This window comes from Schistocerca cancellata, chromosome 1 (assembly GCF_023864275.1).
Source record: "Schistocerca cancellata isolate TAMUIC-IGC-003103 chromosome 1, iqSchCanc2.1, whole genome shotgun sequence".
In the NCBI taxonomy this organism is placed as follows: domain Eukaryota; kingdom Metazoa; phylum Arthropoda; class Insecta; order Orthoptera; family Acrididae; genus Schistocerca; species Schistocerca cancellata.
Window position 1 is genome coordinate 308,493,990 of NC_064626.1, and position 25,366 is coordinate 308,519,355.

General features: G+C 44.5%; 1 protein-coding gene across 1 annotated transcript in view; it reads left to right on the top strand.

Moving 5' to 3' along the window:
- Positions 1-1,556: 1,556 nt before the first annotated feature.
- LOC126173147 (serine proteinase stubble) overlaps positions 1,557-25,366 on the top strand; it is a 538,296-nt gene continuing 514,486 nt past the window's right edge. Inside the window, exon 1 of the mRNA XM_049920937.1 lies at positions 1,557-1,754. The gene's annotated coding sequence lies outside the window, so the exon portion shown is untranslated. The remainder of the gene's footprint in view (positions 1,755-25,366) is intronic.

The following is a 25,366-nucleotide window of genomic DNA, read 5'->3' on the forward strand; positions in this document are numbered from 1 at the left end:
TTCGGTGGAAATACCGACAAGCAATGGAGTCGTCCCATCATTGGGGTCAACTTTGGTTCCAGTGCTATTTCATTGAACCATACATTGGAAAGACACTGTTGGCGTGAACATTGGGCCCAATGTGTGGAGCAGGCCTTACTGACTCTGCTTCACTAAAAGATGACAATAGAAGCTTGTAGATTTCGAAGTGGTTAAGACAGAAAACAAATAATGTTGGAGCTAGTGTGTGATCGGCTGTCGATATTGGCCCAACGTTCTTTGATGTTCGGTCGGAGTACCGACAAGCAGCGGAGTCTAATCATCATTGGGGTCAACTTTGGTTCCAGTGCTATTTCATTGAACCATACATTGGAAAGACACTGTTGGCGTGAACATTGGCCCCAATGTGTGGAGCAGGCCTTACTGACTCTGCTTCACTAAAAGGTGACAATAGAAGCTTGTAGATTTCGAAGTGGTTAAGACAGAAAACAAATAATGTTGGAGCTGTGTGTGATCGGCTGTCGATATTGGCCCAACGTTCTTTGATGTTCGGTGGAAATACCGACAAGCAATAGAGTCGTACCATCATTGGGGCCAACTTTGGTTCCAGTGCTATTTCATGGAACCACACATTGAATGGACACTGTTGCCGCGAACATTGGCCCCAATGTGTGGAACAGGCCTCACTAAATCTGCTTCACTAAAAGGTGACAATAGAAGCTTGTCAGATTCGAAGCAGTAAAGACAGAAAATCAACAATGTTGGAGCTAGTGTGTGATCGGTTGTCGACATTGGCCCAACGTTCTTTGATGTTCGGTGGAAATACCGACAAGCAATGGAGTCGTCCCATCATTGGGGTCAACTTTGGTTCCAGTGCTATTTCATTGAACCATACATTGGAAAGACACTGTTGGCGTGAACATTGGCCCCAATGTGTGGAGCAGGCCTTACTGACTCTGCTTCACTAAAAGGTGACAATAGAAGCTTGTAGATTTCGAATTGGTTAAGACAGAAAACAAATAATGTTGGAGCTAGTGTGTGATCGGCTGTCGATATTGGCCCAACGTTCTTTGATGTTCAGTGGAAAGACCGACAAGCAACAGAGTCGCACCATCATTGGGGCCAATTTCCTCCAGCCACACACAGGACGAACACTGTTGCGCGAACGTTGGCCCTGATGTGTGGGGCACGCCTTACTGACTCTGCTTCACTAAAAGGTGACAATAGAAGCACGTAGAACCTGTTTATTGCGGCAATTATGTTCGCCTGTGAAACTCGCAGCCGAGCCGGCCGCCAGTGTTTCCCACGCAGTGGCGCTTCCGGCAGCGTCGCCAGTAGGGTAGCGCGTGGCCGGCGCGCGGCGCGGCTTGCGGCCGTCCTTGAGCGAGAGCACCCAGCGCCGGAGGCTGCGCTGGCGGTCGCGGTCGGCGCCCGGCCGGCCAGCCCCCGCGGACTAACGGCAACTGCAGACGCCGGCTGCCGTTACCCCGGCGACGCGCCGCGGACGCGGGCGCCGCTCGCACCTGCTGCGCGGCAGTCGGACATGCAGCCTGCCAGCGGCCGCGCCGCCGCGACGCGCCTCCTTCTGCCCACGGCCGAGGAACCGCGCTCCCCTCCGCGGCGGGCACAGATCGTCCTTTAATGACGCCCGCCGACGCAGTTTCCTTTCCGGCCGGCAGCCTTTCCGCGTCGCAACGAGCTTTTCTGTGACTCAGTGTCGTCTTCTGCCGGATAATCCATCACCCTGAGGATTCTTTCGCGTATTGGGAAGTATGGTGAGTACAAAGAACTTATTTCGAAATTTTTTTGTACTCACCTGTTTCGAGCTTTGAAGTTCGTTGAAGGCCATAATACAGACATCTTATACACGTTACTTTTACTTTCACACTCCGTGAATTACAATAAAATTTACAGCTAGCACACTTTTTGTACTATGCGTTTGTTTCAGCCACTTTCGTGGGTCAAACGCACGGTCCGATTCCACTCGTCTGCTTCGACCTGTGACGTCTCCTGTGACGTCATGAGTTTACGATGCAATCTGTAGTTGTCTTGATAACCGGTGTAAACTGAGTTGTTTGTTCCAAACATGTAATGATTTACGAGAGTTCTTAGATAGGAACCTGGGAGCACACCTTAAACTGTTGCGAGTGAAACGAGTAGTGCTCTTATTTATAATCTCGCTTCTTACAAATATTTGGATTTTTTTCTTTTTTTTCAAAAGCGGAGACGCGGCGTATTTAAAATGGATTGCCTTTTTAGGGTCCTTGTTGTTGTCAAGTTATATTTGCGAAAATCACTATAATGATTTTGTGGAATGGGTATCTGGTAGCGTTGTCTTCGTTTGAGCTATTCGTTTGAGCTATAGCTGAAGAGAAATATTCGATTTTTGTTGTGTGGCTTTTCTTTTTTTCGCATTTTTTCTGTTAATTGTCTCATTAGTTTCATTTCATTAGGTGACTGAAATATTTCGCAAGCTTTTGTGTTTGTTGTTTGTTGCCTAAATCATTTGTCTTCTTTTCGCCCTGTTGAATGTTGTAAGAGGCCTCTTATTAAATATTATTTGTAGTTGTCTTACTAACTGGTGTAAACTATTAATTGGCGACACCATGGAGTGCCGTGTGCACAACGACCATACACATGAGCACCTTCCTTCCAATTTGGTGTAAACTATGCTGTTTATTACAGATATGACGCCATGGGTCAAAACAGACAGGTGGTATCGGACCGTGCTCTAATCCCACTCTCGTTTACAGATGAAGCGTTGGAGGAATGATTGCTTATGCATTTCTGCGTTCGCTATTACTATTCTAATATTAACTTCACAATCGCTACGTAATCTAAAGTAGAAGTCTGGACATTTTTTGTCGATTCTGCCGTATAACTGGATCAGAGTAACAAAGTTGACTGACAGCTACATGTTTACATACGGCTACCTTAGCAACAACCAATCAGAGCACGAATTTGCTCATAGCTGCTGTCACGCCCACAGTTGTCATATCGCTCTACTATCTATGCTCTAGACGACAATTGTGGTCTACCACATTTGTTCTTATGTGCTTTTTTTATAGAGTGCAGTACTTTCCCTTTACGGGATGTGTGACGGTTAGGTAAGTTATAAGACTATCGTGATCCTGCAAAGCGAAATCGATACGGCACGTTCACGGGGAAAGTATGAGGTGTAAACATACTCGTACTCAGTGCGGAACTGCACAGCTGCTGATACCGGAGTACGAGACGGCGAACCGATGACATCGCCACTTTATATGTTCAACTCTCAGTCACTTCGTTATTCTGATCCAGGTGTAATCAGCAGTACTTTGAGGTTTCTAAGTAGGCTTAGAGAAATTCGCGGCCACTCTCTGTATGCGTCTGCCATGGAAAGTTTTTCATTATTTCTCTTTCACGCTCTCCCCATTCAAAGCGATCTGTCGCGAAGCCATTGAAGGCCACCGTTACTCCGGCACTATGTAGATAACTCTAGCGGTATTTCAATGTACAATTGTGTCATAAAAAATCGGTTTCGTATGCAAACAGTGCCTTACCAAAAAATCGAAACCTGTCGTTTGCTTGAGTTACAGCCGAACACATGCACTCGTTCCATTTTTTTCCTTGCTGAAAACTGTTGTTCGAAAACGCTTCCATATCCGCTTGAAAGACAAAAGGACACGCAAAGAAAGTTTCAGATCACGTCTGAATTAAAATGACGAACCTTCTAAGTAACTAAATGAATATTATTACGTTTTACTCTTTACGAAGAGCTCCTTCCACATTAACAGATTTAACAGATAAATGTAAGCATTTGGAGGAGACATGTCTCTGAATTATGAAGGAAAATGGGTTATTTACTTACTTACTAGAAGACTGTATTATTAACTCTTCAGTGAAGTGTAGGCTGCACTGAAACTTCATCACATGTTCAAACTGTGTGCCGGACTGAGACAGGACCCCATATCCTATGTTCCCGCAGAAAATTGGCTGGCAAAAGTGCGTTAGGTGGTGGCGGATTGAAGCTTTCAGTCTGCTTAAGTTACATACCTGTTGGTTTCTTAACTAACAGCATTCGCTCAAAAGACAAAGGTCCAGCTTTGCAACCCACGTCTATTACATTTCTTAATTACTCCGGAAGTTTCACTTCCCATTTTTCCTAGTAGTTAGTGTAACTTGCATTCAAACAATCCATTCGCAATTCTCGCAAGGCACCATATATTCTGAATCGGTGATTCTTATGCTTCCGCAATCCTCTGATTCTAAACGTTGTCCAATAAGTGATTTTCATTTGGTGATGCGCTACATTACTTGTGTGATACACAGTTTTCCGTTTCCAGTTTGAGATCTGCATAAATCAGTTGGTTAAGGTTAAGAAATCTTATTCAAAAATGGAAAATATTGGCCGTTCGTAATGTAGGATATTCTTGAAACCATGAAAGTACAAAAATGGAAAAACACAGTATGAAAGTTTCGAAGCATTCTGAGCTCCAAACGTTTGATATTCACGTTCGCATTATCGCTTTCAAGAACAACGGTGAAACGCTGTTAATGATATAGCTGTCCTGAAATAAGTAGAAAGAATAGAAAGAAAATATTAATGAAATCGTTGGTTTACGATATCTGTTCTTTAGCTGTGACACAAAGTAAACGTAGAGCTTTTAATTGATCTGAACACTACAGTGCTTTCTTTCCCAGACTTAGCGTCATTCCACTGCTCCCTTCGGCTACAATTTAACGTGACACCTGAACATGTCGCAGGTTTGAACTTCCATTCACACAGAGCACTGTCGTAAGCCACAGTTATGTAACATGTCGCTGGATTCATCAAGGGTAGATTGCTGATACAAGTTCTTTTATTCGTAGATTTACTTCATGATCCATTTGTAACGTGTGTAAATAGAAATTACTAATCATTACCGTTGCTTACGTTGCGGTTCGAATTCTAACAGAAATACTGCAATACATCGTGTATGTTAATAGGAAGACCTCCGCTTTTGTTCGGATAGCGCCAGCTCTATCTCTACCAATGTTCTTCTCATTGAATGCAATGAGAAGCCATTTCACCTGATGATGTATGAACGTCTCGCCCATACGTACTGAAGCGAACGTTTCCAGTTACGAACGAATCTCTTCTACACGAGGTCCTCGACTCAGTGAATGATACTACCACTTTAAGAACTTAGCAGAGGTGAACTTTGACATACCTTATTTTTCTGGAGAGTATGCCTCTTCAAAAAGCTTAAGCACTTTTGAAGTAATCTTTCCTAACCCCATCACCATTCGTAAAGCCAGAACTCATTAATTAAACGTGGGTAGTTATTAGCTGATAGCATACCTGAACTGATTCGAACTATTAGTGACTCTACTACCGCCAGTGGGAAAAGATGTATATTTCCCGACGAAAGGGCTCGTTACAAATCGGCACGATAAACTCTCCATTGAGCAATAGATAACGACATGCTAGGTTTGAAGACCTGGAACATGCAAAAGACGTCAATAAATAAAGAACAGCGATCATTCCAAATTCATTCTCTTCATTTTCATTAACAAAAACTTTTTAGAGAACTGCAAGACTGGTATGAATATACCAGCTAGAAACACAGAAGTAACAATCATTTGCCGTCGCTGACAGAATTACAATGACATCGGCAGACTTGAAAGTTTTTATTTCTTCTCCCTGAACTTCAGTCCCGTTTCTCAATTTCTCTCTAGTTTCCTTCACAGCTTGTTCAATGTACAGACTCAATAACATATGGGTAGGATACAACCCCGACTATTACTGAAAACTGTGGGTGCGACTTACACGCTCCCCATTAGAATCAATACTTTTCTTGAACGAATGCACGCTCTGTGTAACGAATCCATCAGCGACATTTCAACCCTTCTAAAGCAGTCCAAGACGACTGCTTGTGACGCAGTTGTGGAGTGGAAACGAGAAGCTACCCCCACAGCTATACCAAGGCCAGAAGGACCTCATGTATTGGCGGACAGGCAGCGTCGAGCCTAACGGAGGGTCGTTATAAAAAATCGCGCGAAATCACTAGAATAAAGTGCTATCAGCAGTCCAGTTATCAAAATGACAGTGCGTATGGAGTTAAAAAGGATGAAATGCAACGGTCGAGCAGTTCTGCTTAAACTACACACTTCTATACTAAGCGACGCTTGGAATCGTGCAAATAGTGGCGCCACCTGAAACGAATGATTTGGAGAGACGAACACGCTATACCATGTGGTAATCTGATGAAAAGTTTGGCGTTTGGCTAATACCGCGTGAACGTTACCTGCCATCTTACGTAGCACCGACGGTGGAGTGAAAAGGGGGTTGTATTACGGTATTGCGGTGTTTTTCGTGGTTAGGATGTGGTCCCCTTGTTCTGCGTGCCTACGGAGTATCGCCTCAGTTGTGCGACTGGATTCGTAATTTCCTGCCAGAAAGGTCACAGTTCGCAGTAATAGAGGGAAGTCATCGAGTAAAACAGAAGTAATATCCGTCGTTCCACAAGGAAGTGTTATAGGCCCTCTATTGTTCCTGATCTATATTAACGACATAGGAGACAATCTGAGTAGCAGTCTTAGATTGTTTGCAGATGATGCTGTCATTTACCATCTTTTCAAGTCATCAGATAATCAAAACGATTTTCAAAATGATTTAGATAAGATATCTGTATGGTGCGAAAAGCGGCAGTTGACCCTGAATAAAGAAAAGTGCAAAGTTATTCACTAAAAGAAATCAGCTAAATTTCGATTACGCGATAAGTCACACAAATCTGAGGGCTTTAAATTCAACTACATACTTACGGATTACAATTACAAATAACCTAACTTGGAACGATCACATAGATAATATTGTGGGTAGAGCAAACCAAAGACTGCGATTCATTGGCAGAACACTTAGAAGGTGCAACAGGTCTACTAAAGAGACTGCCTACACCAAGCTTGTCCGCCCTATTCTGGAGTATTGCTGTGCGGTGTGGAATCCGTATCAGGTGGGACTGACGGATGACATCAAAAAACTACAAAGAAGGGCAGCTCGTTTTGCATTATCGCGAAGTAGGGGAAATAGTGTCACAGACATGATACGTGAATTGGAGTGGCAATCATTAAAACAAAGGCGTTTTTCGTTGCGACAGGATCTTCTCATGAAATTTCAATCACCAGTTTTCTCCTCCGACTGCGAAAACATTCTGTTGGCACCCACCTACATAGGGAGAAATGATCATCACGATAAAATAAGATAAATCAGGGCTCGTACAGAAAAATTTAAATGCTCGTTTTTCCCGCGCGCCGTCCGAGAGTGGAAAGGTAGAGAGACAGCTTGAAGGTGGTTCATTGAACCCTGTGCCAGGCACTTTATTGTGAATAGCAGAGTAATCACGTAGATTTAGATAGACGTAGATGCTTAAGAAAATGCTAAATACTGAAGGACATGAACACATTTTACAGCATTGTGTTATACGCACAGTGTAGGAATGTTTAAGAGTCGATGATGGTATCAGCATGACGATACACCCTGTCATAAAATATCATCTGTGAGGCAATGGTTTGTGGACAATAACATTCCTGAAATGGACTGGCCAGCCCAGAATCGCGACCTGAACCCACGGGAACTCATTTGGGATTAGTCAGACGTCAACTTCACTTCACAATCCGGTGTCCAACATCACTATCTTCACTATCTTCTCTGGTTTCGGATCTTGAGGAAGACTGAGATTCCATTCCTCCACAGACATTCAGACACCTGATTGAAGAGTCTAGAGCAGAATTCAAACTGACAAGAAGGCGAAGGGTTGATACACCCCATATTAATGTTCACTAATATGCGTCCTGATATTTTAATCAGACACTTCACAAACTATTTTAAATGTCTGACGCCTAAGTATCTGCGTTAATTTTAGATCTATATCATTGTTTATGTTGATTATGAAAATGAAAACGTCTTAATTTTGCAACAGAATGTACGTGCGTGAGGTTGGTTGAACAGCTAACATCGGAAGCCCATGTAAACAAAAAAACAATGAACAACACCTGTACGGCAGTTTATCCATATAGATAAATTATAATAACGTGTCGACAGCTTCCGAAGTGCTGATCCTACCTTTGCACACGGAAGCTAATCATTTGTTACTAATATGCGTAACAATATCGCAAGGAAGTTGTAGCACTTTGACAAATAGAAGACATTGTTCTAGCATGGTGCTGAAGTGGTTTTTTGTTCTTTTAACTATCTTAGAAAGACGCTCATGACATATAACGTTGTAATGCCTTGTGAGATAGAGAAGAAGGAACAATTGCTAGCTCATGAGAGTGCACAATGGAAGAAAGAAGGCATTGTCCTCAGCGCAGTGGCGCGGGAGGCTGTCACGGTCTCAGCTTCCCCACCGGAGAGGAACGCGTGCTTGCTAGACAGGCAACATTCTGAAAGCATCTGTGTGCACCCGCAGGTTAAATTCAAAAGGAGTTAACACTTTATTATGAACTCGCGACACAAAAAGGATTCCATCGAGGAACTTCCTTGTTCACAGTAAGTACTTGATTGTTTTCCAGATCAGCTCTTGCCATTCCAGGTATTATTCTGAGTAAGGACCTCACACGGGACTAGTAGCTTCCCTTACAAATAAGGAGACTTGTTCCGGCTTGGCCGAAAATGACGGTAACGAATTGTGCGTAAAATTTTAAATTGGATGCTAATGAAGCTTGTATCTGTTAATGAAGACATACCAGACGCATTACTTAGTATTAAAATGTGATAACTTGCCTTACTTGCAGGGCAGTGTCGTCATTTGATATGATTACGACACAAGTGTTCGTATCAACTTGCAAATAAATTCATATTATAATAATAATCAGCGAAGCAACGACCAAAAATGACACGTCTTAAAATAAAAAAAATAAAAAAACACGCTGACAAGCCGAACCGTTAAAAGACTCTTAGGAGATTTAAGACGACAGAAAATGTCTCCCATATGAGGACAAAGCGTGGAAGGAGATGGTAAATCCTTATTCTTTTGCCATAATGGACACATTGCTGATAGAACGACAAGATGAGCCACGGTTACCTGCCGTTCAGATAAAGTAGCAACTTATGAGAAATGGGACGAGCAGAGTATTTAGCCTTCTAAAATGTGACTCTGTCGATGTCAGAATTCTAATCGCCCATACCAAGCCGCGACGGACGAATTTTCGGTGCCTTGCAACAAAAAACAAGATTGTAAATAAAAACAAACTAAGTTTGGAGCTGATGCATCAAAGATATCATCGACTTTGCTGTAAAATCAACACAGATTTCCTGTGTAGCTTCGGGCAGCTGAGACCTCGAGATCTGCATATCTCTACATGTTCACTTATTGCAGCCATTTAATTGCCACGAATGTAACGATTAATTACGTCCAACTGATAGAACAATGAAATTTATCAGTTTATGAAGCAGCTCACTATCATCAGAAATTAAAAAGTAAGAGACTGCAATGGGCTGGACACGTGGCTAGAATGGAAAACAACAGGATCACAAAGAAAGCATTTGAAGGAACTCTCCAGGCGACAAGGGCATTGGGCCGACGCCGTACAAGGTGGAAAGATGACATAGAGAAGGACATCGCAGCATTAGGAATTTCCGCATGGTGGAGAGAGGCTGCGAGAGATAGAAGGCGGTGGAAGCTGATTGTTGATGCAGCGCGTGGTCTACAGCAGGGCCTGTGATCGCTGAGAAGAGAGAGAGAGAGAGAGAGAGAGAGAGATAGTTACGGCCCCTTGCGCTGCAGAGATCTGACGCGAGCTTATAACGTGGCGCTTCAAAGTATCCAAACGAGACGTTACTTTCACAGGTAGCCAATTCCAAGCCTGACTGTGGAAGAAATTTTCATTCACAACATTTGCAATGCAGGTGAGACGATGATTCACCAAACCCCATAGTCTCACGGAGACGGGGAATATCCCATTGTTGGTCGTTAACCTATGGGATAGAGACATTAAATAGTTAAACTTTACGTGCCGGAACCAGGTTTCACTCTCTCTATTTATTTTCTCTGAATAGACACGAGACGCCGTAAAGCAGCGTGCAATAAATCGAGAATTTGCGTCGGACGGTAGGCGTGTCAGGGTGGCCTAGACGGTTAAGGCAACCTTTCTAGAGGAGCGGAGCATCTGGGTTCGAATCCTGGTCCAGCATGGATAGCTGCTACCAGCTGAAGAAGTGCACTCGATCACTCCGTGCCTCTTCTTCCGTGGACCATCCCATCCGTGGTGTGGAGTAGGCGGCAAACGTCCCCATCTGTTGACTCAGGGATCAAGACGTGGCTGCACGATCCGTTACAGCCATGCGGATAAGATGCCTGTCATCTCGACTGCTAGTGATACGAGGCCGTTGGGATGCAGCACGGCGTTCCGTTTTACCCTCCTGAACCCACCGATTCCATATGCTGCTAACAGTCATTGGATCTCGACCGACGCGAGTAGCAATGTCGCGATACGATAAACCGCAATCGCGATAGGCTACAAGCCGACCTCTTCAAAGTCGGAAACGTGATTGTACGCATTTCTCCTCCTTACACGAGGCATCACAACAACGTTTCACCAGGCAACGCCGGTCAACTGCTCTTTGTGTATGAGAAATCGATTGGAAACTTTCCTCATGTCAGCACGTTGTAGGTGTCGCCACCGGCGCCAACCTTGTGTGAATGCTCTGAAAAGCTAATCATTTGCATATGACAGCATCTTCTTCATGTGGGTTAAATTTCGCGTCTGTAGCACATCTTCGTGGTGTAGCAATTTTAATGGCCAGTAGTGTATATACACCAATTTCTATGATACGTATGGATGCAACAGTAGTAGTGACCCTGGGGAACGTGACACCGCATTAATTCCGACTTAACGACGACTGAGTGTACGCTACGATGAACGTTCTGAGTCAAATTAAGATTCTACGTCGGACTGAAGCCGAACCAGGGGCACTGCTCACGAAAAGCAGAATCAGTGTCCAAATTCCGGTCCGGCACACAATATTAATTTTCTGCATGATCTGATATATTCTCTGTTGAAGTTAAAATCTTCTGGGTTATTAGGCCGCGTCATGTTTCTTCTAAAGTGATCGTCGTTTCGACCCCTCTTCTGGGATCTTCCTCAGAATCTTCTAATGTCCACTACTGCTAGAACACTGTCAGAGACGAGTGTCGCGTCCTCTTATAAAGGGGGAGTTTTCACGCATTCGATTTGGAGAATAGTATTGGTTAAAATTCATATGGCTACCATTGGTGGGCCATAGTCATTGGCTAATATTCCCGCTCTGATGCAGAAAAGGGGGCGTTGGTAGCTCGTCTCCTGTGGATATCATTGACGGCCCGTCGTCATTGGATAGAAAGGCACTGTTCCACACTTATGCTGGAGAAGGGTTGAAATGCCGCCAATGGTATCCACACGAAATGAGCTACCAACGCCCCCTTTCCTGCATCAGAGCGGGAATATCAGCCAATGACTATGGCCCACCAAGGGTAGCCATATGAATTTTTACCAATACTATCACTTCTCCAACACGAATGCGTGAAAATTCCCCCTTTATAAGAGAACGCGACACTCGTCTCTGACAGTGTTCTAGCAGTAGTGGACACCAGAAGATCCTGAGGAATATCCCAGCAGAGGGGTCGAATCGTCGATCACTTTATAAGAAACATGACGCGCGGCCTAATAACCCAGAAGATTTTAACTTAAGTGACAATGGCCACGAAAGCCTGCAGACTTACATATTCTCTGTTGTTTCGGAACCTTAAGTTTGGTGCCCGTCACATCCAGGAGGTATGGCGAGATACAATAGGCCGTCAGATCGAGGGCGGGCCCTTGGCTCGTCAGCTGTAGTCGTTAGCGGATAAACACCTGGTGCGGCTACAGCGAGTGTGTTTGCACAATGCGGCAGGGAACTCCCGTTACAACAGGACCAGGTAATTAGCGAATTAAGTGCAGCGCGTGCCGGCCGGACGGCGCAGGACGAGGTCAGCGCGCGAGCAGCGGTCGCCGGGCAGTCAGGCGTCGCAGCCCAACCTGCTGGGGGGGGGGGCCGCCCGCCTCCCGGCTGTACCGTAACGCCCGCAAAAAGGGAATTAGTCCGCCCGGCTGGCACCGCTCTTGAGCGTCGTTTTGCCTCGGGGTGATGAGCGAACGCACTTTGTCTTTCGTCTGCGGCCCTGAGCGACGTCCTCTGGGGTAGCGTTCCGTGGTATGTTGACGGGTATAGAGAAGCACAGAATGAGAAGGCTGAAAGGTTGGGAAGGAAATCAGCCGCGTGCTCTCAAAAAGAAGCGTACTGTTATTTATCTTAAATCATTTAGTAAAACGAGTGCAAACTGAACCGTGAATTTACTTTCAAAACCTTTTCCTAAGAATTTACTTTATTTACTAGCGATTCATCAAGAACATTAACACATTTAATCACACTATATGAGCGTGGAGGTAGTTGCCAGTGGGTAACTGATGAAAGCAAATTAAATTTCTTTCAACGAATGGAAATTTTATTCCTAAAAGCCCCTTTTAAATAAAAAAAACAGATTTAAAATTACAATCAGAAAGCACCCTCTAAATATCAAGTTACAATTTATTCAGAGGCAGAAAAAACCAATTCTGACAGTATGAGCTTTCGGGCTGAGAAGCTTGCCGCTCCCTTTTGACACGGCCGTACTCATGACCGTTCACAACAACCTCTGAAGGACTACACTGGTACTAATCTGAAACACTCCAGATTACTTTAAACTAAAAATTTTAACTACTCACACAAGCACATAAACTATGCACCCCGCAGGAGGGATGGAAATGGTACAAAACGCTTACATTAAAAAAATTAACTTACCACAGAAGGTACAACTTAATTAAAAAAACTCTTATGGTGGAAGGGTTGCAACTTTAGATACTAAAATGACCATTTAAATAAAAACCCATGAAATGCAGTCTTACATAAAATATACAAACATACTCTAAATTACACATATACCGCCTCTCAAGATGATAGGCAAGATAAAAACATATTTCAGGAATTCGACCGTTACACTTAAAGGAATAAATTCGTTAACACCGAATCCGACAAACATGACAGAGGCAGCTATTAACGTGCGGCAGACCGACAGACAGTAACTGCCTAACAAATGCGGACGAGAGACAGACGAGCAAGCTGGGGACAGGAGACGATGAAGAAAACAAGTAGAATTTAACAAGTAAATGAAACAACATATCACCAATCACTTAACTTCTAATAAACTGCGATGTCTGGCGAAGACCTGGCGCAGCACCCCCAAATCGCTCTCCCGAATCGTCCGCTGCCAACTAGAGATGGGGGATCCGCTCTTGAACTAATTCATAGAGTTCAATCTTTCAAAGGAGTGAACAATCAGTGATTCAGAAAAAAAGAACGGTAGCTCCAAACGTTTCCCACGGCAGAGAGAGAGAGAGAGAGAGAGAGAGAGAGAGAGACGGAGCATATCAGCAGCGCCTCTGCTGGTCAGAGCACAGTGCACGCCACACAACACAGCCAGCGCCGGCCTCTGCCCTGCTTCTACCTTGGCTGCCTGCATTGTGCAGTGCCCCATTGGATTTTGTGTTTCACATATGCCGTGCCGTCTCTGTGCGTCATCTGCCGTGTGCACTGTGCAGTGTCTGGCGCAGCTTAACTTCGCATCGCACTCTGTCAGCGATCGTTTCAGTCGCACGTCCTGCCCTCTGGGCAGTTGATGCGAGCAACAGGACAGAGAGCCACCTAGCGGATAACATAGGAACTACTTGCAAAAACCTGCTCGCAAGGGAACGGACGATTTGTCTCGGAGCGGGTGAGTTCACCGCTCCCCCCCACCCTCGGAACTCGCCCGTTCAACGCTCACCCCACCGTCTCGACTCTAGCCAGAGCGTCGAGCAAAGCGACTCAGGTGTCACTCTGGTCTCTGCGGTCTCAGCTCACGCAGTAATACAGCTCGCAGCTCGACCTGCTCGACTCAGCGCCTCTGGATCGGAGTTCGTCCCCACTGGATATTGTTCTTCGTAGTAATACCGCTATATATATTACATTATTATGTTATGTATACATCAATTGTTTTTATTTTATTTTTATTTGTTTAAACTGATTAGATTAGGTTCCTGATGACTCCTCTTACTATAGGATTTTTATTATGGACACTCGAATTTACGCTTTAATTACGAGCGAACCGATAAACGTGATACACCAATGTGATACACCAATATTTTCCTTGTTTTATTCTGCGTAAGGCTATATGCAGCACTTTCGTTTTACAGTCAAATTTATATTTTTTTTTTCTTATTCTGGTACGGATTTTGCGATTTTAGGCGTCTTCGAAAGGAAACGTTCACTTTAAAAATATATGGCTTGCGATGTATTTGTATGAGGTTAATGAAATTTTAATACATTATAGCCAAATATATTGTTAATGTACATCTCAAGTTACAACATTTTCCGATCACCCAAAAAACCACGATAGTGCAAAATAAATCAATAATCAAAAACTTTGTCATATCGTGGAAATTTCAATATGTTGTTGTTGTGGTCTTCAGTCCTGAGACTGGTTTGATGCAGCTCTCCATGCTACTCTATCCTGTGCAAGCTTCTTCATCTCCCAGTATCTACTGCAACCTACATCCTTCTGAATCTGCTTAGTGTATTCATCTCTTGGTCTCCCTCTACGATTTTTACCCTCCACACTGCCCTCCAATGCTAAATTTGTGATCCCTTGATGCCTCAAAACATGTCCTACCAACCGATCCCTTCTTCTAGTCAAGTTGTGCCACAAACTTCTCTTCTCCCCAATCCTATTCAAAACCTCCTCATTAGTTACGTGATCTACCCACCTTATTTTCAGCATTCTTCTGTAGCACCACATTTCGAAAGCTTCTATTCTCTTCTTGTCCAAACTAGTTATCGTCCATGTTTCACTTCCATACATGGCTACACTCCATACAAATACTTTCAGAAACGACTTTCTGACACTTAAATCTATACTCGATGTTAACAAATTCCTCTTCTTGAGAAACGCTTTCCTTGCCACTGCCAGTCTACATTTTATATCCTCTCTACTTCGACCATCATCGGTTATTTTACTCCCTAAATAGCAAAACTCCTTTACTACTTTAAGTGTCTCATTTCCTAATCTAATTCCCTCAGCATCACCCGACTTAATTTGACTACATTCCATTATCCTCGTTTTGCTTTTGTTGATGTTCATCGTATATCCTCCTTTCAAGACACTGTCCATTCCGTTCAACTGCTCTTCCAAGTCCTTTGCTGTCTCTGACAGAATTACAATGTCATCGGCGAACCTCAAAGTTTTTATTTCTTCTCCATGGACTTTAATACCTACTCCGAATTTTTCTTTTGTTTCCTTTACTGCTTGCTCAATATACAGATTGAATAACATCGGGGAGAGGCTACAACCCTGTCTTACTCCCTTCCCAACCACTGCTTCCCTTTCATATCCCTCGACTCTTATAACTGCCATCTGGTTTCTGTACAAACTGTAAATAGCCTTTCGCTCCCTGTATTTTACCCCTGCCACCTTCAGAATTTGAAAGAGAGTATTCCAGTTAACATTGTCAAAAGCTTTCTCTAAGTCTACAAATGCTAGAAACGTAGGTTTGCCTTTTCTTAATCTTTCTTCTAAGATAAGTCGTAAGGTCAGTATTGCCTCACGTGTTCCAACATTTCTACGGAATCCAAACTGATCTTCCCCGAGGTCGGCTTCTACCAGTTTTTCCATTCGTCTGTAAAGAATTCGCGTTAGTATTTTGCAGCTGTGACTTATTAAACTGATAGTTCGGTAATTTTCACATCTGTCAACACCTGCTTTCTTTGGGATTGGAATTATTATATTCTTCTTGAAGTCTGAGGGTATTTCGCCTGTCTCATACATCGTGCTCACCAGATGGTAGAGTTTTTTCATGACTGGCTCTCCCGAGGCCATCAGTAGTTCAAATGGAATGTTGTCTACTCCCGGGGCCTTGTTTCGACTCAGGTCTTTCAGTGCTCTATCAAACTCTTCATGCAGTATCTTATCTCCCATTTCGTCTTCATCTACATCTTCTTCCATTTCCATAATATTGTCCTCAAGTACATCGCCCTTGTATAAACCCTCTATATACTCCTTCCACCTTTCTGCCTTCCCTTCTTTGCTTAGAACTGGGTTGCCATCTGAGCTCTTGATATTCATACAAGTGGTTCTCTTCTCTCCAAAGGTCTCTTTAATTTTCCTGTAGGCAGTATCTATCTTACCCCTAGTGAGACAAGCCTCTACATCCTTACATTTGTCCTCTAGCCATCCCTGCTTAGCCATTTTGCACTTCCTGTCGATCTTATTTTTGAGACGTTTGTATTCCTTTTTGCCTGCTTCATTTACTGCATTTTTATATTTTCTCCTTTCATCAATTAAATTCAATATTTCTTCTGTTACCCAAGGATTTCTATTAGCCCTCGTCTTTTTACCTACTTTATCCTCTGCTGCCTTCACTACTTCATCCCTCAGAGCTACCCATTCTTCTTCTACTGTATTTCTTTCCCCCATTCCTGTCAATTGTTCCCTTATGCTCTCCCTGAAACTCTCTACAACCTCTGGTTCTTTCAGTTTATCCAGGTCCCATCTCCTTAAATTCCCACCTTTTTGCAGTTTCTTCAGTTTCAATCTGCAGTTCATAACCAATAGATTGTGGTCAGAATCCACATCTGCCCCAGGAAATGTCTTACAATTTAAAACCTGGTTCCTAAATCTCTGTCTTACCATTATATAATCTATCTGATACCTTTTAGTATCTCCAGGATTCTTCCAGGTGTACAATCTTCTTTTATGATTCTTGAACCAAGTGTTGGCTATGATTAAGTTATGCTCTGTGCAAAATTCTACAAGGCGGCTTCCTCTTTCATTCCTTCCCCCCAATCCATATTCACCTACTATGTTTCCTTCTCTCCCTTTTCCTACTGACGAATTCCAGTCACCCATGACTATTAAATTTTCGTCTCCCTTCACTACCTGAATAATTTCTTTTATCTCGTCATACATTTCATCTATTTCTTCATCATCTGCAGAGGTAGTTGGCATATAAACTTGTACTACTGTAGTAGGCATGGGCTTTGTGTCTATCTTGGCCACAATAATGCGTTCACTATGCTGTTTGTAGTAGTTAACCCGCACTCCTATTTTTTTATTCATTATTAAACCTACTCCTGCATTACCCCTATTTGATTTTGTATTTATAACCCTGTAATCACCTGACCAAAAGTCTTGTTCCTCCTGCCACCGTACTTCACTAATTCCCACTATATCTAACTTTAACCTATCCATTTCCCTTTTTAAATTTTCTAACCTACCTGCCCGATTAAGGGATCTGACATTCCACGCTCCGATCCGTAGAACGCCAGTTTTCTTTCTCCTGATAACGACGTCCTCCTGAGTAGTCCCCGCCCGGAGATCCGAATGGGGGACTATTTTACCTCCGGAATATTTTACCCAAGAGGACGCCATCATCATTTAATCATACAGTAGAGCTGCATGTCCTCGGGAAAAAATTACGGCCGTAGTTTCCCCTTGCTTTCAGCCGTTCGCAGTACCAGCACAGCAAGGCCGTTTTGGTTAATGTTACAAGGCCAGATCAGTCAATCATCCAGACTGTTGCCCCTGCAACTACTGAAAAGGCTGCTGCCCCTCTTCAGGAACCACATGTTTGTCTGGCCTCTCAGCAGATACCCCTCCGTTGTGGTTGCACCTACGGTACGGCCATCTGTATCGCTGAGGCACGCAAGCCTCCCCACCAACGGCAAGGTCCATGGTTCATGGGGGGAAAAAATTTCAATAAACAATACAAAATTCTTACTCATTATCTGTGTTACTTCAAAATAGGATCAAATAAGATCAAAATACAGGTATAGTACTGGAATAAACCAAGTTTAAAGGGCAATGTGCCTTCCATTTATTTTCTATTGTAAATGAGTGGTGAGTCATGAAAAAGAGCTAATTCATTTCAGGGAGTGAACAGTTCTGATCCAATCTCTGAAAAGAACAGTTTTGCCCATCTCTACTGCCAACCGCTTCACTGGACGTAGGAAGGCACGCCGATCTCCCGTCTCACGGCGTCGCAGCTCGCACCAGCCAGCCCGATGTCGTGGGTTGACTACTGTTGCTCTCGTGTCGGCCGCGAAGCCACTACCCCTCGCTATACGGCACGGGCCACTGGAAAGACGTGGCGACCTCACATGCGCCGACGCCTAAGACGGAGAAGTCATCTTGTGTGCCAGTGCGCGACCGACCAACCGATCGATCCAACCGCCAATGACGATTGCCTGAACAAACTCGAGCAGACTGGCGGCCTAACACATACTAGCACTCCGGACGACAGACAGACACTGACTGCCCCACACTGACCCGGGTGACCAGCTGACCAGACTCCCCTTAGCGAGCTCATAGCGCCCCTTAAATGCACGTGAGCAGGCAACCTTTCCCACCAGAGGGAGACACCAAAGCTGCGATTACCACAGCGGCGCCACCGCCAGAAACGGAAGGCGACTGCTTCACACTACGGGCTGCGGCGCGCTCTTCAAAAACAGCAAATTTTACCACGGCTCACAAACCTTAATATAACTGGCGAGAGCGGGATCTGAACACCCGTTGTCACGAATATAAGTCCTGTGCCTTACCACTGCGCCACCTCGTTCGTTAACTGAAAGACAAGTGTGGAAATCTTCCTCCCGTGTTGGCGAAAGGTACAGCGATGTCAACTGTTCAATACTCACGAAACACATTCTTCCTTTTTTCTTTTTCCTTCAGCTGTATTTATTGATGTTAGCGGTACAGGCTGGGCAGCTGCATCCTCAGTCCTCTGGATGTCAATATTAACAGCAGTTGCATGTATCAAAAATATCGTCTAGGTAATAAAAACGTACAAAAGTAACGCCCTTGTAGTTAACTAGCGAACCTGGCAGTGCTCCGCAAATGCTAAATATGTGTGGGAATTAAATATACTTCCTAAACACCTTCCCCCCCCCCACCTCTCTCCCTCTCCACCCATCTCCTCCTCAAGCTGTCTATGTCCAGTTTCTCCCCACCCCCCTTTCTCTCTCTCTCTCTCTCTCTCTCTCTCTCGGCGTCACGTTACCACTCTCTCTGATTTACAGCTCTGATAATTGTTATTGCAAACTAACTTCATTGGGAATTGCAGTCGCTTAAAAGGAAAAAGTATCTGAAATAGTATACACTGAGGTGAAACAAGTCAAGAGAAGCCTCCTAGTATCGTGTCAGACCTACTTTCGCCGGACATAGTGGAACAACTTGACGTGCCATACACTCAGTAAGTCGTTGAAAGTCCCCTGCAGGAAAATTGAGCCATTCAGTCTCCATAGTCGCCCATAATTGCGAAAGCGTCGCGGGTGCAGAATTTTGTGCCATTATGTCACTTAGATGTTAGATGCGATTCGTACTGAGCGATCTGGTTGGCCAAATCATTCGCTCGAATAGAATGTTCTTGAAACCAATCGGGAACAATTGTGACCCGGTGACATTACGGCAAGTGAAAGAAGAGTGGGTTAGACTGAGAGAGATATATAGGTGCATATGATAAACACCTTCCCCTCGAAAATTTCTCTCCTTCGTAGCTCCTCTGTGTTACCACACATGAACTGTCATTGACCTCATTTGTACTAAGATAACAGGACCTGCGAGGTGAGCAACTGATATTGTACAAATAATTAAATATTCTATTATTTTCTTTATACGGGATGTCATTCGCTTTTTATTAGCAGAATACGAGAAACTGCACAGTTGCATTTCACTTTATGAATCACAGATAATTTCCATTATTCAACAAAATAATAAACTGTGTAGTTGTGTAATTACTATCAAATTGTTCTCAGTTATACATCCAAATAATCAGAGCTTGCTAATGAAATCGTTAACTGCCGACCGTGACATACAACATGTTTGTCTTCCGAGGCTACCGAACCACCTCTGATCTTACAGCCGAACCACTTCGCCGGCCATCCACGTTAGGCGCGTTCCAAAGATCTGCGAAGTGCTTCATCTGCCTCTTCGTTTAGTAACTGTTTCCTATTCTACTGGTAATCAACATTTTTGAAATAATGGAATGATAGCCTTCTGTTGAGTGATGCTCTTCTTTGAAATGCAAGTAAATTCACTGTTGAGTTTTTCATATATTAATAACAGAAGTTTATCATTTTGATGCAGCTTCCGAAGGCAGAAGCTAATCGCGGAGAAGGATCACAATTTACGCCGTCTTCCTCACGGTAGCCGTACCGAATAAACCATCTGTCACCGGTATCTCACACGACATTACGCCATCTTCCCACTGCTGCCTTCTCAACTCCTCTAAGAAGAGCTTCTTGTGGCTGAAGATGATGGCTGTAAAGACAGAAATATCACAACATGTCGTATTGGCATCCATAAGAATTCAGTTGTTGTTTGGGAACATGAAGCCCACGAGTGGCAGGAGATGGCCTCCAAGTAGCCCAACATAACCATTTCCAGTCAATGATCAATTCAATTGGACCAGAGGACTCAGTTTATTGCACTAAACACAGCCCACACCATTATGGAGACACCACCAGCTCCATACTACCCTGTTGACAAACTGAGCCCATGGCTTCGTGGCGTCTACGCCAAACTCGAGCCCTACCATCAGCATTTACCAACTGAAATCGAGACTCGTCTTCCGATGCAATGATTTTCCAATCGTCTATGGCCCAACTGACATGGTCATGAGCTCAGGAGATACACTGCAGTGGATGTCGTGCTGTTTACAAGGCACTCGCGTCGTTCGTCTGCTGCAATAACCCGATAACGCAACATTTCGCCACACTGCCCTAACAGATAAGTTCATCGTACCTCTCATATTGATTTCTACGGTCATTTCATCCAATGTTGCTTGTCCGTTAGCACTGACAACTCTATGGAAACGCCGCTGCTCTCTGTCTTTAAGTGAAGGCCGTCACCCTCTGCGTTGTCCGTGGTGAGAGGTAATGTATTAAATTTGGTATTCTCCGCACACTGTTTACATTTTGGCTCTCGGAATGCTGAATTCCCTAAAGATTTCCAAAATGGAATGTCTTCCATAAATCATTGCCTTACAGATGCTGCTTTAGACAGAGTGCATTTTCATGCTAATACATACAAGCAATAAAAGACTTAGTAGCGGACGGAAGGTCATTGGGATGCTTAACTCAGTCTTATGAAGCAGGAATGTAATGAGCAGAACTAAAAAATTAATATACAAATCTATATTAGAGATTGTGGTTCTGTATGGAACGGAGACCTGGACAATTAACCTGAAGCACATTAAAAAATTACAAGCTTTAGAAATGGACTTCTGGAGAAGATCGGCAAGACTCTCCAGGAAAGAGAAGGAACACCGAAATAATAAGGTGAATGGAAATAAAAGAAAGAATATGTGACGCAATGGATAGGAAGAAATTACAGTGGTACGGGCATGTACGACGAATGGAGGAAGCCAGAATACCAAAATTGATACTGGAGTGGGAACCGGAAGGGAGAAGAAGAGGACGACCTGTGACCACCTGGTTCCAAAATGAGGAGACTGGGCGCAGAGGAAGAGGACACAAGAGATCGAAACACCTGGAGGAATATTTTGAAAATATAGTTTAAGAACGTTTATTCTTTGTATAATAATTTCCGAGTAAATTATTATGTTAGAGAAATGCCTCTGTAATGAGGAAAAGCTCAAAATAAAAAAAATACAATCATCAACCTTCTAGTTCCTCTATCACCCACAGACTTCGGCGACATCACCAACTACTGCGAACTTGTCTCAGCTCAGATGATTCAGTGAACGACAATTTTTAACAGCGTTGCTGGATGACCTGTATCAAACGCTTCAACTTCCTTCCCCCCTTCTATTAAAATTTGGTACAGTTCATCTCCATAATGCAGACTTTTGATTTGTTCCTGCAATACGTCAGTCTTTTCTTCAGCCTCTGATAGAGGTTTTCGTCTTACATCTCGAAAGTTAACACCTTTCTTTTTTGCTACCCAGAAGTCAACCTTCCTTTACGCTATATCGACTTTCTGCTCTATATCTCTCTCAACCACACTGGCGTAGCTTGTTTGGAACTCATTCACAACAGGTCTATACTACTTCTTTTTTATTTCATTCTGAGGTTTCTTATATTTTCTTTTTCCATCCGTAAGTTCGAGTATTTCCTGAGTCGTTGAAGTCTTCTTCACCTCTGATTTCGCTATACTCTCTGTGTCCTGTTCTGACTCAGTTCCCTTCCATATTAAATTCCCGTCCTCTTACATTTAATTGCTCTCTGAGCTTTTGTTTAGGCGATTGGCCACTGACACTGAGAATTTTCACTTCATTTCATTTTGTCCTAAATTTTTCCTGTTCCAAAACATTGTACTCTTCTTTCTTTATCGTCTTGTTTTTCAACCTCCTGTTCACAACCACTAGATCATACGTCACTTTAGTCCAAAACTTTTTCAGTCAAATTCATTCCGTAGAAACAATTATTGAACGTAATGTGACATCAAGTTCTTGAACGGCAAACACTTATTCAGCATTATCTCTTACGCATGAACTGATTACGATTTTCGCGAGGTCCTTGACGCAATGAATCATGTTGACTCCTTCTCAACTCATTAATGGCAGCAACATCGGTGTCTGTTCTCGAGATTAAAGATCATCCGGATCTCTTCGCATCTGCCACTTATACCGTTGTTTACTATTTGCTACATAAGTTCAGTTGTCTTGGCCGGCAGGAGTGACCGAGCGGTTCTAGGCGCTACACTCTGGAGCCGCGCGACCGCTAACGGTCGCAGGTTCGAATCCTGCCTTGGACATGGATGTGTGTGATGTCCTTAGGTTAGTTAGGTTTAAGTAGTTCTAAGTTCTAGGTGACTGATGACCTCTGAAGTTAAGTCCCATAGTGCTCAGAGTCATTTTTTTTAGTTGTCTTGAGTATAATTTCTAATGAGTCTGCTTAATGTCATGCACCTTTTCTGCACGCGTACCACTGATCTCGAAACGGGCTGCTATATTGTTTAGGTCTCTATACAATTGTTAACATCTGCGCCATAATTTGTCCACAACATAGGAAAGACGTGTCCTACAATAAAAGTCTAGTGTGAGTAATCACTGTGTTTTAAAGCTGTTTGTTAAACAATAATAAAGTCACAGTAACATGAAAATAGAGAACGACTTAACTGGATGCCACGTGGGGCATAGAAGGAAAACCTAACGGACGTAAAAGCGAAGAACAGAAAGCTAAAGACAGTGGCTCACGCATCAAATTGATTGGTTCCTGGAACACTACATCACGGGTTACCACCGTTTGAGCTGCCGGCAGCTACGAGTCGGTAGCAGTGTTCGCTGCTGCTGCTGCCGGAGATGTGTATGATGTTCAGTGACCCGCGTCTCGGGCCGCGCTATCAGTTACCGCGCCTCACCGGCGCGCACTGCGCAGGCGCAGACGCAGCCGGGGAACCCCCCACGCGGCCGACGGCCGGCTGCGCGAGATGGCGTGCGCAGATGGCGCTGGCGGCACGGTATCGCACAAATCAGCGTGACTGATGGCGACGCTAATGCCGCCAGCCGCGCCATTACTGGCCGCAGCCACAGAAGAGCTGCCGCTCCCCGCCGGCTGAGTTTTGTCTCGAGACGTACAACATTCCTTATCGGCGGACCTGCGCCTATGGGCCAAGAAACTATGCTGTAACGTTGTCGACGAGATTACTTAAGTTAGCATGGACAGATCAGACAAAATCTCTTGTGGTGGGGCGTACATTTTTTATGCTGCGGCTATCTCAGCCTTTCTGCTATACACAACTTCGAATAATGTCTGTGACATGTTCCTCTTTTTTGCTTCACCTGTAAAAGTAATGCTCTGACATTCCTTCCACTGCCAAAATACCTGTCCTTTTGCTTAAGTTTTTGTGCAGGTTTTGGGGAAAAGAGTCATTTAGTTATGTTTCCTACCTCACAGACGATAACTCGCTTTCTATGTTGCACGTACTTAAGCAGTTTTATATTTTATTCCTTCTTACAAGAAGAATTCTTAAATTTCTTCAATGATGACACGCACGGCACAGCGGACACACCAGGAACCGCGGTGTTGGCCGTCGAATGGCGCTAGCTGCGCAGCATTTGTGCACCGCCGCCGTCAGTGTCAGCCAGTTTGCCGTGGCATACGGAGCTCCATCGCAGTCTTTAACACTGGTAGCATGCCGCGACACGTGGACGTGAACCGTATGTGCAGTTGACGGACTTTGAGCGAGTGCGTATAGTGGGCATGCGGGAGGCCGGGTGGACGTACCGCCGAATTGCTCAACACGTGGGGCGTGAGGTCTCCACAGTACATCGATGTTGTCGCCAGTGGTCGGCGGAAGGTGCACGTGCCCGTCGATCTGGGACCGGACCGCAGCGACGCACGGATGCACGCCAAGACCGTAAGATCCTACGCAGTGCCGTAGGGGACCGCACCGCCACTTCCCAGCAAATTAGGGACACTGTTGCTCCTGGGGTATCGGCGAGGACCATTCGCAACCGTCTCCATGAAGCTGGGCTACGGTCCCGCACACCGTTAGGCCGTCTTCCGCTCACGCCCCAACATCGTGCAGCCCGCCTCCAGTGGTGTCGCGACAGGCGTGAATGGAGGGACGAATGGAGACGTGTCGTCTTCAGCGATGAGAGTCGCTTCTGCCTTGGTGCCAATGATGGTCGTATGCGTGTTTGGCGCCGTGCAGGTGAGCGCCACAATCAGGACTGCATACGACCGAGGCACACAGGGCCAACACCCGGCATCATGGTGTGGGGAGCGATCTCCTACACTGGCCGTACACCACTGGCGATCGTCGAGGGGACACTGAATAGTGCACGGTACATCCAAACCGTCATCGAACCCATCGTTCTACCATTCCTAGACCGGCAAGGGAACTTGCTGTTCCAACAGGACAATGCACGTCCGCATGTATCCCGTGCCACCCAACGTACTCTAGAAGGTGTAAGTCAACTACCCTGGCCAGCAAGATCTCCGGATCTGTCCCCCATTGAGCATGTTTGGGACTGGATGAAGCGTCGTCTCACGCGGTCTGAACGTCCAGCACGAACGCTGGTCCAACTGAGGCGCCAGGTGGAAATGGCATGGCAAGCCGTTCCACAGGACTACATCCAGCATCTCTACGATCGTCTCCATGGGAGAATAGCAGCCTGCATTGCTGCGAAATGTGGATATACACTGTACTAGTGCCGACATTGTTCATGCTCTGTTGCCTGTGTCTATGTGCCTGTGGTTCTGTCAGTGTGATCATGTGATGTATCTGACCCCAGGAATGTGTCAATAAAGTTTCCCCTTCCTGGGACAATGAATTCACGGTGTTCTTATTTCAATTTCCAGGAGTGTATAATAAAC